Consider the following 15,936-nt stretch of genomic DNA (forward strand, 5'->3'; position numbering starts at 1 on the left):
AACAGAAGGCTTTTTATCACAGGACAAGAAATCAGCCCTCAACAACTTAACCGGCGGAAAATATTTTTTTGAAAAAATCGCTAAGCCCCGGGGTCACAATTTCAGCAAAAATCTGACTTTTGGCAATTCACTCAAAAATGGTGCCATCCGGTTGCAAATGCTCCCCTGAAAGGTTTGGCAGTCGAAACAGAAGGCATTTTATCACAGGACAAGAAATCAGCCCTCAAAAACTTAACCGGCGGAAAATATTTTTTTGAAAAAATCCCTAAGCCCCGGGGTCAGAATTTCAGCAAAAATATGACTTTTGGCAATTCACTCAAAAATGATGTCAGAAGCTTGCAAATGCTGCCCTGAAAGGTTTGGCAGTCGAAACAGAAGGCTTTTTATCACAGGAAAAGAAATCAGCCCTCAACAACTTAACCGGCGGAAAATATTTTTTTGAAAAAATCCCTAAGCCCCAGGGTCAGAATTTCAGCAAAAATATGACTTTTGGCAATTCACTCAAAAATGATGTCAGAAGCTTGCAAATGCTCCCCTGAAAGCGTTGTCGATGGAAACAGAAAGCTTTGTATCACAGGACAAGAAACCAGCCCTCAAAAACTTAACTGGCGGAAAATATTTTTTTGAAAAAATCCCTAAGCCCCGGTGTCACAATTTCAGCAAAAATCTGACTTTTGGCAATTCACTCAAAAATGGTGCCAACCGGTTGCAAATGCTCTCCTGAAAGGTTTGGCAGTCGAAACAGAAGGCTTCTTATCACAGGACAAGAAATCAGCCCTCAAAAACTTAACCGGCGGAAAATATTTTTTTGAAAAAATCCCTAAGCCCCGGGGTCACAATTTCAGCAAAAATCTGACTTTTGGCAATTCACTCAAAAATGATGTCAGAAGCTTGCAAATGCTCCCCTGAAAGCGTTGTCGATGGAAACAGAAGGCTTTTTATCACAGGACCAGAAATCAGTCTTCAACAACTTAAGCGGCAGAAAATATTTTTTGAAAAAATCCCTGAGCAAAAAACTGACTTTTGGCAATTCATTCAAAAATGGTGCCAACCGGTTGCAAATGCTCCCCTGAAATCTTTGGCGATGGAAACAGAAGGCTTTTTATCACAGGACAAGAAATCAGCCCTCAAAAACTTAACCGGCGGAAAATGTTTTTTTGAAAAAATCCCTAAGCCCCGGGTTCACAATTTCAGCAAAAATCTGACTTTTCGCAATTCACTCAAAAATGATGCCAACCGGTTGCAAATGCTCCCCTGAAAGCGTTGTCGATGGAAACAGAAGGCTTTTTATCACAGGACAAGAAATCAGCCTTCAACAACTTAACCTGCAGAAAATATTTTTTTGAAAAAATCCCTGAGCAAAAATCTGACTTTTGGCAATTCACTCAAAAATGATGCCAACCGGTTGCAAATGCTCCCCTGAAAGCGTTGTCGATGGAAACAGAAGGCGTTTTATCACAGGACAAGAAATCAGCCCTCAACAACTTAACTGGCGGAAAATATTTTTTTGAAAAAATCCCTAAGCCCCGGGGTCACAATTTCAGCAAAAATCTGACTTTTGGCAATGGACGCAAAAATGATGCCAGAAGCTTGCAAATGCTCCCCTGAAAGGTTTGGCAGTCGAAACAGAAGGCTTTTTATCACAGAACAAGAAATAAACCCTCAAAAACTGAACCGGGGGAAAATATTTTTTTGAAAAAATCCCTAAGCCCCGGGGTCACAATTTCAGCAAAAATCTGACTTTTGGCAATTCACTCAAAAATGGTGCCAACCGGTTGCGAATGCTCCCCTGAAAGGTTTGGCAGTCGAAACAGAAGGCTTTTTATAACAGGACAAGAAATCAGCCCTCAACAACTTAACCGTCGGAAAATATTTTTTTGAAAAAATCCCTAAGCCCCGGGGTCACAATTTCAGCAAAAATCTGACTTTTGGCAATTCACTCAAAAATGGTGCCAACCGGTTGCAAATGCTCCCTGAAAGGTTTGGCAGTCGAAACAGAAGGCTTTTTATCACAGGACAAGAAATCAGCCCTCAAAAACTGAACCAGCGGAAAATATTTTTTTGAAAAAATCCCTAAGCCCCGGGGTCACAATTTCAGCAAAAATCTGACTTTTGGAAATTCACTCAAAAATGATGTCAGAAGCTTGCAAATGCTCCCCTGAAAGCGTTGTCGATGGAAACAGAAGGCTTTTTATCACAGGACAAGAAATCAGCCTTCAACAACTTAACCGGCAGAAAATATTTTTTTGAAAAAATCCCTGAGCAAAAATCTGACTTTTGGCAATTCACTCAAAAATGGTGCCAACCGGTTGCAAATGCTCCCCTGAAAGGTTTGGCAGTCGAAACAGAAGGCTTTTTATCACAGGACAAGAAATCAGCCCTCAAAAACTTAACCGGCGGAAAATATTTTTTTGAAAAAATGCCTAAGCCCCGGGGTCACAATTTCAGCAAAAATCTGACTTTTGGCAATTCACTCAAAAATGATGCCAACCGGTTGCAAATGCTCCCCTGAAAGCGTTGTCGATGGAAACAGAAGGCTTTTTATCACAGGACAAGAAATCAGCCTTCAACAACTTAACCGGCAGAAAATATTTTTTTGAAAAAATCCCTGAGCAAAAATCTGACTTTTGGAAATTCACTCAAAAATGGTGCCAACCGGTTGCAAATGCTCCCCTGAAAGCTTTGGTGATGCAAACAGAAGGCTTTTTATCACAGGACAAGAAATCAGCCCTCAAAAACTTAACCGGCGGAAAATATTTTTTTGAAAAAATCCCTAAGCCCCGGGGTCACAATTTCAGCAAAAATCTGACTTTTGGCAATTCACTCAAAAATGATGCCAGAAGCTTGCAAATGCTCCCCTGAAAGGTTTGGCAGTCGAAACAGAAGGCTTTTTATCACAGGACAAGAAATCAGCCCTCAAAAACTTAACCGGCGGAAAATATTTTTTTGAAAAAATCCCTAAGCCCCGGGGTCAGAATTTCAGCAAAAATATGACTTTTGGCAATTCACTCAAAAATGATGTCAGAAGCTTGCAAATGCTCCCCTGAAAGCGTTGTCGATGGAAACAGAAAGCTTTGTATCACAGGACAAGAAACCAGCCCTCAAAAACTTAACTGGCGGAAAATATTTTTTTGAAAAAATGCCTAAGCCCCGGGGTCACAATTTCAGCAAAAATCTGACTTTTGGCAATTCACTCAAAAATGATGCCAACCGGTTGCAAATGCTCCCCTGAAAGCGTTGTCGATGGAAACAGAAGGCTTTTTATCACAGGACAAGAAATCAGCCTTCAACAACTTAACCGGCAGAAAATATTTTTTTGAAAAAATCCCTGAGCAAAAATCTGACTTTTGGTAATTCACTCAAAAATGGTGCCAACCGGTTGCAAATGCTCCCCTGAAAGCTTTGGCGATGCAAACAGAAGGCTTTTTATCACTGGACAAGAAATCAGCCCTCAAAAACTTAACCGGCGGAAAATATTTTTTTGAAAAAATCCCTAAGCCCCAGGGTCACAATTTCAGCAAAAATCTGACTTTTGGCAATTCACTCAAAAATGATGCCAACCGGTTGCAAATGCTCCCCTGAAAGGTTTGGCAGTCGAAACAGAAGGATTTTTATCATAGGACAAGAAATCAGCCCTCAAAAACTTAACCGGCGGAAAATATTTTTTTGAAAAAATCCCTAAGCCCCGGGGTCACAATTTCAGCAAAAATATGACTTTTGGCAATTCACTCAAAAATGGTGCCAACAGGTTGCAAATGCTCCCCTGAAAGGTTTGGCAGTCGAAACAGAAGGCTTTTTATCACAGGACAAGAAATCAGCCTTCAACAACTTAACCGGCAGAAAATATTTTTTTGAAAAAATCCCTGAGCAAAAATCTGACTTTTGGAAATTCACTCAAAGATGGTGCCAACCGGTTGCAAATGCTCCCCTGAAAGGTTTGGCAGTCGAAACAGAAGGCTTTTTATCACAGGACAAGAAATCAGCCCTCAAAAACTTAACCGGCGGAAAATATTTCTTTGAAAAAATCCCTAAGCCCCGGGGTCACAATTTCAGCAAAAATCTGACTTTTGGCAATTCACTCAAAAATGATGTCAGAAGCTTGCAAATGCTCCCCTGAAAGCGTTGTCGATGGAAACAGAAAGCTTTGTATCACAGGACAAGAAACCAGCCCTCAAAAACTTAACTGGCGAAAAATATTTTTTTGAAAAAATCCCTAAGCCCCGGGGTCACAATTTCAGCAAAAATCTGACTTTTGGCAATTCACTCAAAAATGGTGCCAACCGGTTGCAAATGCTCCCCTGAAAGGTTTGGCAGTCGAAACAGAAGGCTTTTTATCACAGGACAAGAAATCAGCCTTCAACAACTTAACCGGCAGAAAATATTTTTTTGAAAAAATCCCTGAGCAAAAAACTGACTTTTGGCAATTCACTCAAAAATGGTGCCAACCAGTTGCAAATCCTCCCCTGTAAGGTTTGGCAGTCGAAACAGAAGGCTTTTTATCACAGGACAAGAAATCAGCCCTCAACAACTTAACCGGCGGAAAATATTTTTTTGAAAAAATCCCTAAGCCCCGGGGTCACAATTTCAGCAAAAATATGACTTTTGGCAACTCACTCAAAAATGGTGCCAACCGGTTGCAAATGCTCCCCTGAAAGGTTTGGCGATGGAAACAGAAGGCTTTTTATCACAGGACAAGAAATCAGCCTTCAAAAACTTAACCGGCAGAAAATATTTTTTTAAAAAATCCCTGAGCAAAAATCTGACTTTTGGCAATACACTCAAAAATGGTGCCAACCGGTTGCAAATGCTCCCCTGAAAGCTTTGGCGATGGAAACAGAAGGCTTTTTATCACAGGACAAGAAATCAGCCCTTAAAAACTTAACCGGCGGAAAATATTTTTTTGAAAAAATCCCTAAGCCCCGGGGTCAGAATTTCAGCAAAAATATGACTTTTGGCAATTCACTCAAAAATGATGTCAGAAGCTTGCAAATGCTCCCCTGAAAGCGTTGTCGATGGAAACAGAAGGCTTTTTATCACAGGACAAGAAATCAGCCCTCAAAAACTTAACCGGCGGAAAACATTTTTTTGAAAAAATCCCTAAGCCCCGGGGTCACAATTTCAGCAAAAATATGACTTTTGGCAATGCACTCAAAAATGATGCCAGAAGCTTGCAAATGCTCCCCTGAAAGGTTTGGCAGTCGAAACAGAAGGCTTTTTATCACAGGACAAGAAATCAGCCCTCAACAACTTAACCGGCGGAAAATATTTTTTTGAAAAAATCCCTAAGCCCCGGGGTCACAATTTCAGCAAAAATCTGACTTTTGGCAATTCACTCAAAAATGATGCCAACCGGTTGCAAATGCTCCCCTGAAAGCGTTGTCGATGGAAACAGAAGGCTTTTTATCACAGGACAAGAAATCAGCCTTCAACAACTTAACCGGCAGAAAATATTTTTTTGAAAAAATCCCTGAGCAAAAATCTGACTTTTGGTAATTCACTCAAAAATGGTGCCAACCGGTTGCAAATGCTCCCCTGAAAGCTTTGGCGATGCAAACAGAAGGATTTTTATCATAGGACAAGAAATCAGCCCTCAAAAACTTAACCGGCGGAAAATATTTTTTTGAAAAAATCCCTAAGCCCCGGGGTCACAATTTCAGCAAAAATATGACTTTTGGCAATTCACTCAAAAATGGTGCCAACAGGTTGCAAATGCTCCCCTGAAAGGTTTGGCAGTCGAAACAGAAGGCTTTTTATCACAGGACAAGAAATCAGCCTTCAACAACTTAACCGGCAGAAAATATTTTTTTGAAAAAATCCCTGAGCAAAAATCTGACTTTTGGAAATTCACTCAAAAATGGTGCCAACCGGTTGCAAATGCTCCCCTGAAAGCTTTGGCGATGGAAACAGAAGGCTTTTTATCACAGGACAAGAAATCAGCCCTTAAAAACTTAACCGGCGGAAAATATTTTTTTGAAAAAATCCCTAAGCCCCGGGGTCACAATTTCAGCAAAAATATGACTTTTGGCAATTCACTCAAAAATGATGTCAGAAGCTTGCAAATGCTCCCCTGAAAGCGTTGTCGATGGAAACAGAAAGCTTTGTATCACAGGACAAGAAACCAGCCCTCAAAAACTTAACTGGCGAAAAATATTTTTTTGAAAAAATCCCTAAGCCCCGGGGTCACAATTTCAGCAAAAATCTGACTTTTGGCAATTCACTCAAAAATGGTGCCAACCGGTTGCAAATGCTCCCCTGAAAGGTTTGGCAGTCGAAACAGAAGGCTTTTTATCACAGGACAAGAAATCAGCCCTCAAAAACTTAACCGGCGGAAAATATTTCTTTGAAAAAATCCCTAAGCCCCGGGGTCACAATTTCAGCAAAAATCTGACTTTTGGCAATTCACTCAAAAATGATGTCAGAAGCTTGCAAATGCTCCCTTGAAAGCGTTGTCGATGGAAACAGAAGGCTTTTTATCACAGGACAAGAAATCAGCCTTCAACAACTTAACCGGCAGAAAATATTTTTTTGAAAAAATCCCTGAGCAAAAAACTGACTTTTGGCAATTCACTCAAAAATGGTGCCAACCAGTTGCAAATCCTCCCCTGTAAGGTTTGGCAGTCGAAACAGAAGGCTTTTTATCACAGGACAAGAAATCAGCCCTCAACAACTTAACCGGCGGAAAATATTTTTTTGAAAAAATCCCTAAGCCCCGGGGTCACAATTTCAGCAAAAATATGACTTTTGGCAACTCACTCAAAAATGGTGCCAACCGGTTGCAAATGCTCCCCTGAAAGGTTTGGCGATGGAAACAGAAGGCTTTTTATCACAGGACAAGAAATCAGCCTTCAAAAACTTAACCGGCAGAAAATATTTTTTTAAAAAATCCCTGAGCAAAAATCTGACTTTTGGCAATACACTCAAAAATGGTGCCAACCGGTTGCAAATGCTCCCCTGAAAGCTTTGGCGATGGAAACAGAAGGCTTTTTATCACAGGACAAGAAATCAGCCCTTAAAAACTTAACCGGCGGAAAATATTTTTTTGAAAAAATCCCTAAGCCCCGGGGTCACAATTTCAGCAAAAATATGACTTTTGGCAATGCACTCAAAAATGATGCCAGAAGCTTGCAAATGCTCCCCTGAAAGGTTTGGCAGTCGAAACAGAAGGCTTTTTATCACAGGACAAGAAATCAGCCCTCAACAACTTAACCGGCGGAAAATATTTTTTTGAAAAAATCCCTAAGCCCCGGGGTCACAATTTCAGCAAAAATCTGACTTTTGGCAATTCACTCAAAAATGATGCCAACCGGTTGCAAATGCTCCCCTGAAAGCGTTGTCGATGGAAACAGAAGGCTTTTTATCACAGGACAAGAAATCAGCCTTCAACAACTTAACCGGCAGAAAATATTTTTTTGAAAAAATCCCTGAGCAAAAATCTGACTTTTGGTAATTCACTCAAAAATGGTGCCAACCGGTTGCAAATGCTCCCCTGAAAGCTTTGGCGATGCAAACAGAAGGCTTTTTATCACTGGACAAGAAATCAGCCCTCAAAAACTTAACCGGCGGAAAATATTTTTTTGAAAAAATCCCTAAGCCCCAGGGTCACAATTTCAGCAAAAATCTGACATTTGGCAATTCACTCAAAAATGATGCCAGAAGCTTGCAAATGCTCCCCTGAAAGGTTTGGCAGTCGAAACAGAAGGATTTTTATCATAGGACAAGAAATCAGCCCTCAAAAACTTAACCGGCGGAAAATATTTTTTTGAAAAAATCCCTAAGCCCCGGGGTCACAATTTCAGCAAAAATATGACTTTTGGCAATTCACTCAAAAATGGTGCCAACAGGTTGCAAATGCTCCCCTGAAAGGTTTGGCAGTCGAAACAGAAGGCTTTTTATCACAGGACAAGAAATCAGCCTTCAACAACTTAACCGGCAGAAAATATTTTTTTGAAAAAATCCCTGAGCAAAAATCTGACTTTTGGAAATTCACTCAAAAATGGTGCCAACCGGTTGCAAATGCTCCCCTGAAAGCTTTGGCGATGGAAACAGAAGGCTTTTTATCACAGGACAAGAAATCAGCCCTTAAAAACTTAACCGGCGGAAAATATTTTTTTGAAAAAATCCCTAAGCCCCGGGGTCACAATTTCAGCAAAAATATGACTTTTGGCAATTCACTCAAAAATGATGTCAGAAGCTTGCAAATGCTCCCCTGAAAGCGTTGTCGATGGAAACAGAAAGCTTTGTATCACAGGACAAGAAACCAGCCCTCAAAAACTTAACTGGCGAAAAATATTTTTTTGAAAAAATCCCTAAGCCCCGGGGTCACAATTTCAGCAAAAATCTGACTTTTGGCAATTCACTCAAAAATGGTGCCAACCGGTTGCAAATGCTCCCCTGAAAGGTTTGGCAGTCGAAACAGAAGGCTTTTTATCACAGGACAAGAAATCAGCCCTCAAAAACTTAACCGGCGGAAAATATTTCTTTGAAAAAATCCCTAAGCCCCGGGGTCACAATTTCAGCAAAAATCTGACTTTTGGCAATTCACTCAAAAATGATGTCAGAAGCTTGCAAATGCTCCCCTGAAAGCGTTGTCGATGGAAACAGAAGGCTTTTTATCACAGGACAAGAAATCAGCCTTCAACAACTTAACCGGCAGAAAATATTTTTTTGAAAAAATCCCTGAGCAAAAAACTGACTTTTGGCAATTCACTCAAAAATGGTGCCAACCAGTTGCAAATCCTCCCCTGTAAGGTTTGGCAGTCGAAACAGAAGGCTTTTTATCACAGGACAAGAAATCAGCCCTCAACAACTTAACCGGCGGAAAATATTTTTTTTGAAAAAATCCCTAAGCCCCGGGGTCACAATTTCAGCAAAAATATGACTTTTGGCAACTCACTCAAAAATGGTGCCAACCGGTTGCAAATGCTCCCCTGAAAGCTTTGGCGATGGAAACAGAAGGCTTTTTATCACAGGACAAGAAATCAGCCCTCAAAAACTTAAGCGGCGGAAAATATTTTTTTGAAAAAATCCCTAAGCCCCGGGGTCACAATTTCAGCAAAAATATGACTTTTGGCAACTCACTCAAAAATGGTGCCAACCGGTTGCAAATGCTCCCCTGAAAGCTTTGGCGATGGAAACAGAAGGCTTTTTATCACAGGACAAGAAATCAGCCCTCAAAAACTTAAGCGGCGGAAAATATTTTTTTGAAAAAATCCCTAAGCCCCGGGGTCACAATTTCAGCAAAAATCTGACTTTTGGCAATACACTCAAAAATGGTGCCAACCGGTTGCAAATGCTCCCCTGAAAGCTTTGGCGATGGAAACAGAAGGCTTTTCATCACAGGACAAGAAATCAGCCCTCAAAAACTTAAGCGGCGGAAAATATTTTTTTGAAAAAATCCCTAAGCCCCGGGGTCACAATTTCAGCAAAAATATGACTTTTGGCAACTCACTCAAAAATGGTGCCAACCGGTTGCAAATGCTCCCCTGAAAGGTTTGGCGATGGAAACAGAAGGCTTTTTATCACAGGACAAGAAATCAGCCTTCAAAAACTTAACCGGCAGAAAATATTTTTTTAAAAAATCCCTGAGCAAAAATCTGACTTTTGGCAATACACTCAAAAATGGTGCCAACCGGTTGCAAATGCTCCCCTGAAACCTTTGGCGATGGAAACAGAAGGCTTTTTATCACAGGACAAGAAATCAGCCCTTAAAAACTTAACCGGCGGAAAATATTTTTTTGAAAAAATCCCTAAGCCCCGGGGTCAGAATTTCAGCAAAAATATGACTTTTGGCAATTCACTCAAAAATGATGTCAGAAGCTTGCAAATGCTCCCCTGAAAGCGTTGTCGATGGAAACAGAAGGCTTTTTATCACAGGACAAGAAATCAGCCCTCAAAAACTTAACCGGCGGAAAACATTTTTTTGAAAAAATCCCTAAGCCCCGGGGTCACAATTTCAGCAAAAATATGACTTTTGGCAATGCACTCAAAAATGATGCCAGAAGCTTGCAAATGCTCCCCTGAAAGGTTTGGCAGTCGAAACAGAAGGCTTTTTATCACAGGACAAGAAATCAGCCCTCAACAACTTAACCGGCGGAAAATATTTTTTTGAAAAAATCCCTAAGCCCCGGGGTCACAATTTCAGCAAAAATCTGACTTTTGGCAATTCACTCAAAAATGGTGCCAACTGGTTGCAAATGCTCCCCTGAAAGGTTTGGCAGTCGAAACAGAAGGCTTTTTATCACAGGACAAGAAATCAGCCCTCAAAAACTTAACCGGCGGAAAATATTTTTTTGAAAAAATCCCTAAGCACCGGGGTCACAATTTCAGCAAAAATCTGACTTTTGGCAATGCACTCAAAAATGATGCCAGAAGCTTGCAAATGCTCCCCTGAAAGCTTTGGCAGTCGAAACAGAAGACTTTTTATCACAGAACAAGAAATCAACCCTCAAAAACTGAACCGGTGGAAAATATTTTTTTGAAAAAATCCCTAAGCCCCGGGGTCACAATTTCAGCAAAAATCTGACTTTTGGCAATTCACTCAAAAATGGTGCCAACCGGTTGCAAATGCTCCCCTGAAAGCGTTGTTGATGGAAACAGAAGGCTTTTTATCACAGGACAAGAAATCAGCCTTCAACAACTTAACCGGCAGAAAATATTTTTTTGAAAAAATCCCTGAGCAAAAATCTGACTTTTGGCAATTCACTCAAAAATGGTGCCAACCGGTTGCAAATGCTCCCCTGAAAGCTTTGGCGATGGAAACAGAAGGCTTTTTATCACAGGACAAGAAATCAGCCCTTAAAAACTTAACCGGCGGAAAATATTTTTTTGAAAAAATCCCTAAGCCCCGGGGTCAGAATTTCAGCAAAAATATGACTTTTGGCAATTCACTCAAAAATGATGTCAGAAGCTTGCAAATGCTCCCCTGAAAGCGTTGTCAATGGAAACAGAAAACTTTGTATCACAGGACAAGAAACCAGCCCTCAAAAACTTAACTGGCGGAAAATATTTTTTTGAAAAAATCCCTAAGCCCCGGGGTCACAATTTCAGCAAAAATCTGACTTTTGGCAATTCACTCAAAAATGGTGCCAACCGATTGCAAATGCTCCCCTGAAAGGTTTGGCAGTCGAAACAGAAGGCTTTTTATCACAGGACAAGAAATCAGCCTTCAACAACTTAACCGGCAGAAAATATTTTTTTGAAAAAATCCCTGAGCAAAAAACTGACTTTTGGCAATTCATTCAAAAATGGTGCCAACCGGTTGCAAATGCTCCCCTGAAAGCGTTGTCGATGGAAACAGAAGGCTTTTTATCACAGGACAAGAAATCAGCCTTCAACAACTTAACCGGCAGAAAATATTTTTTTGAAAAAATCCCTGAGCAAAAATCTGACTTTTGGAAATTCACTCAAAAATGGTGCCAACCGGTTGCAAATGCTCCCCTGAAAGCTTTGGCGATGCAAACAGAAGGCTTTTTATCACAGGACAAGAAATCAGCCCTCAAAAACTTAACCGGCGGAAAATATTTTTTTGAAAATATCCCTAAGCCCCGGGGTCACAATTTCAGCAAAAATCTGACTTTTGGCAATTCACTCAAAAATGATGCCAGAAGCTTGCAAATGCTCCCCTGAAAGGTTTGGCAGTCGAAACAGAAGGCTTTTTATCACAGGACAAGAAATCAGCCCTCAAAAACTTAACCGGCGGAAAATATTTTTTTGAAAAAATCCCTAAGCCCCGGGGTCAGAATTTCAGCAAAAATATGACTTTTGGCAATTCACTCAAAAATGATGTCAGAAGCTTTCAAATGCTCCCCTGAAAGTGTTGTCGATGGAAACAGAAGGCTTTTTATCACAGGACAAGAAATCAGCCCTCAAAAACTTAACCGTCGGAAAATATTTTTTTGAAAAAATCCCTAAGCCCCGGGGTCACAATTTCAGCAAAAATCTGACTTTTGGCAACTCACTCAAAAATGGTGCCAACCGGTTGCAAATGCTCCCCTGAAAGGTTTGGCGATGGAAACAGAAGGCTTTTTATCACAGGACAAGAAATCAGCCTTCAAAAACTTAACCGGCAGAAAATATTTTTTTAAAAAATCCCTGAGCAAAAATCTGACTTTTGGCAATACACTCAAAAATGGTGCCAACCGGTTGCAAATGCTCCCCTGAAAGCTTTGGCGATGGAAACAGAAGGCTTTTTATCACAGGACAAGAAATCAGCCCTTAAAAACTTAACCGGCGGAAAATATTTTTTTGAAAAAATCCCTAAGCCCCGGGGTCAGAATTTCAGCAAAAATATGACTTTTGGCAATTCACTCAAAAATGATGTCAGAAGCTTGCAAATGCTCCCCTGAAAGCGTTGTCGATGGAAACAGAAGGCTGTTTATCACAGGACAATAAATCAGCCCTCAAAAACTTAACCGGCGGAAAACATTTTTTTGAAAAAATCCCTAAGCCCCGGGGTCACAATTTCAGCAAAAATATGACTTTTGGCAATGCACTCAAAAATGATGCCAGAAGCTTGCAAATGCTCCCCTGAAAGGTTTGGCAGTCGAAACAGAAGGCTTTTTATCACAGGACAAGAAATCAGCCCTCAACAACTTAACCGGCGGAAAATATTTTTTTGAAAAAATCCCTAAGCCCCGGGGTCACAATTTCAGCAAAAATCTGACTTTTGGCAATTCACTCAAAAATGGTGCCAACTGGTTGCAAATGCTCCCCTGAAAGGTTTGGCAGTCGAAACAGAAGGCTTTTTATCACAGGACAAGAAATCAGCCCTCAAAAACTTAACCGGCGGAAAATATTTTTTTGAAAAAATCCCTAAGCCCCGGGGTCACAATTTCAGCAAAAATCTGACTTTTGGCAATGCACTCAAAAATGATGCCAGAAGCTTGCAAATGCTCCCCTGAAAACTTTGGCAGTCGAAACAGAAGACTTTTTATCACAGAACAAGAAATCAACCCTCAAAAACTGAACCGGTGGAAAATATTTTTTTGAAAAAATCCCTAAGCCCCGGGGTCACAATTTCAGCAAAAATCTGACTTTTGGCAATTCACTCAAAAATGGTGCCAACCGGTTGCAAATGCTCCCCTGAAAGCGTTGTTGATGGAAACAGAAGGCTTTTTATCACAGGACAAGAAATCAGCCTTCAACAACTTAACCGGCAGAAAATATTTTTTTGAAAAAATCCCTGAGCAAAAATCTGACTTTTGGCAATTCACTCAAAAATGGTGCCAACCGGTTGCAAATGCTCCCCTGAAAGCTTTGGCGATGGAAACAGAAGGCTTTTTATCACAGGACAAGAAATCAGCCCTTAAAAACTTAACCGGCGGAAAATATTTTTTTGAAAAAATCCCTAAGCCCCGGGGTCAGAATTTCAGCAAAAATATGACTTTTGGCAATTCACTCAAAAATGATGTCAGAAGCTTGCAAATGCTCCCCTGAAAGCGTTGTCAATGGAAACAGAAAGCTTTGTATCACAGGACAAGAAACCAGCCCTCAAAAACTTAACTGGCGGAAAATATTTTTTTGAAAAAATCCCTAAGCCCCGGGGTCACAATTTCAGCAAAAATCTGACTTTTGGCAATTCACTCAAAAATGGTGCCAACCGATTGCAAATGCTCCCCTGAAAGGTTTGGCAGTCGAAACAGAAGGCTTTTTATCACAGGACAAGAAATCAGCCTTCAACAACTTAACCGGCAGAAAATATTTTTTTGAAAAAATCCCTGAGCAAAAAACTGACTTTTGGCAATTCATTCAAAAATGGTGCCAACCGGTTGCAAATGCTCCCCTGAAAGCGTTGTCGATGGAAACAGAAGGCTTTTTATCACAGGACAAGAAATCAGCCTTCAACAACTTAACCGGCAGAAAATATTTTTTTGAAAAAATCCCTGAGCAAAAATCTGACTTTTGGAAATTCACTCAAAAATGGTGCCAACCGGTTGCAAATGCTCCCCTGAAAGCTTTGGCGATGCAAACAGAAGGCTTTTTATCACAGGACAAGAAATCAGCCCTCAAAAACTTAACCGGCGGAAAATATTTTTTTGAAAATATCCCTAAGCCCCGGGGTCACAATTTCAGCAAAAATCTGACTTTTGGCAATTCACTCAAAAATGATGCCAGAAGCTTGCAAATGCTCCCCTGAAAGGTTTGGCAGTCGAAACAGAAGGCTTTTTATCACAGGACAAGAAATCAGCCCTCAAAAACTTAACCGGCGGAAAATATTTTTTTGAAAAAATCCCTAAGCCCCGGGGTCAGAATTTCAGCAAAAATATGACTTTTGGCAATTCACTCAAAAATGATGTCAGAAGCTTTCAAATGCTCCCCTGAAAGTGTTGTCGATGGAAACAGAAGGCTTTTTATCACAGGACAAGAAATCAGCCCTCAAAAACTTAACCGTCGGAAAATATTTTTTTGAAAAAATCCCTAAGCCCCGGGGTCACAATTTCAGCAAAAATCTGACTTTTGGCAACTCACTCAAAAATGGTGCCAACCGGTTGCAAATGCTCCCCTGAAAGGTTTGGCGATGGAAACAGAAGGCTTTTTATCACAGGACAAGAAATCAGCCTTTAAAAACTTAACCGGCAGAAAATATTTTTTTAAAAAATCCCTGAGCAAAAATCTGACTTTTGGCAATACACTCAAAAATGGTGCCAACCGGTTGCAAATGCTCCCCTGAAAGCTTTGGCGATGGAAACAGAAGGCTTTTTATCACAGGACAAGAAATCAGCCCTCAAAAACTTAAGCGGCGGAAAATATTTTTTTGAAAAAATCCCTAAGCCCCGGGGTCACAATTTCAGCAAAAATATGACTTTTGGCAACTCACTCAAAAATGGTGCCAACCGGTTACAAATGCTCCCCTGAAAGGTTTGGCGATGGAAACAGAAGGCTTTTTATCACAGGACAAGAAATCAGCCTTCAAAAACTTAACCGGCAGAAAATATTTTTTTAAAAAATCCCTGAGCAAAAATCTGACTTTTGGCAATACACTCAAAAATGGTGCCAACCGGTTGCAAATGCTCCCCTGAAAGCTTTGGCGATGGAAACAGAAGGCTTTTTATCACAGGACAAGAAATCAGCCCTTAAAAACTTAACCGGCGGAAAATATTTTTTTGAAAAAATCCCTAAGCCCCGGGGTCACAATTTCAGCAAAAATCTGACTTTTGGCAACTCACTCAAAAATGGTGCCAACCGGTTGCAAATGCTCCCCTGAAAGGTTTGGCGATGGAAACAGAAGGCTTTTTATCACAGGACAAGAAATCAGCCTTTAAAAACTTAACCGGCAGAAAATATTTTTTTAAAAAATCCCTGAGCAAAAATCTGACTTTTGGCAATACACTCAAAAATGGTGCCAACCGGTTGCAAATGCTCCCCTGAAAGCTTTGGCGATGGAAACAGAAGGCTTTTTATCACAGGACAAGAAATCAGCCCTCAAAAACTTAAGCGGCGGAAAATATTTTTTTGAAAAAATCCCTAAGCCCCGGGGTCACAATTTCAGCAAAAATATGACTTTTGGCAACTCACTCAAAAATGGTGCCAACCGGTTACAAATGCTCCCCTGAAAGGTTTGGCGATGGAAACAGAAGGCTTTTTATCACAGGACAAGAAATCAGCCTTCAAAAACTTAACCGGCAGAAAATATTTTTTTAAAAAATCCCTGAGCAAAAATCTGACTTTTGGCAATACACTCAAAAATGGTGCCAACCGGTTGCAAATGCTCCCCTGAAAGCTTTGGCGATGGAAACAGAAGGCTTTTTATCACAGGACAAGAAATCAGCCCTTAAAAACTTAACCGGCGGAAAATATTTTTTTGAAAAAATCCCTAAGCCCCGGGGTCAGAATTTCAGCAAAAATATGACTTTTGGCAATTCACTCAAAAATGATGTCAGAAGCTTGCAAATGCTCCCCTGAAAGCGTTGTCGATGGAAACAGAAGGCTTTTTATCAC

Source organism: Podarcis liolepis (genome assembly GCF_965112155.1).
Source record: "Podarcis liolepis genome assembly, contig: HAP1_SCAFFOLD_72, whole genome shotgun sequence".
Classification (NCBI taxonomy): Eukaryota; Metazoa; Chordata; class Lepidosauria; order Squamata; family Lacertidae; genus Podarcis; species Podarcis liolepis.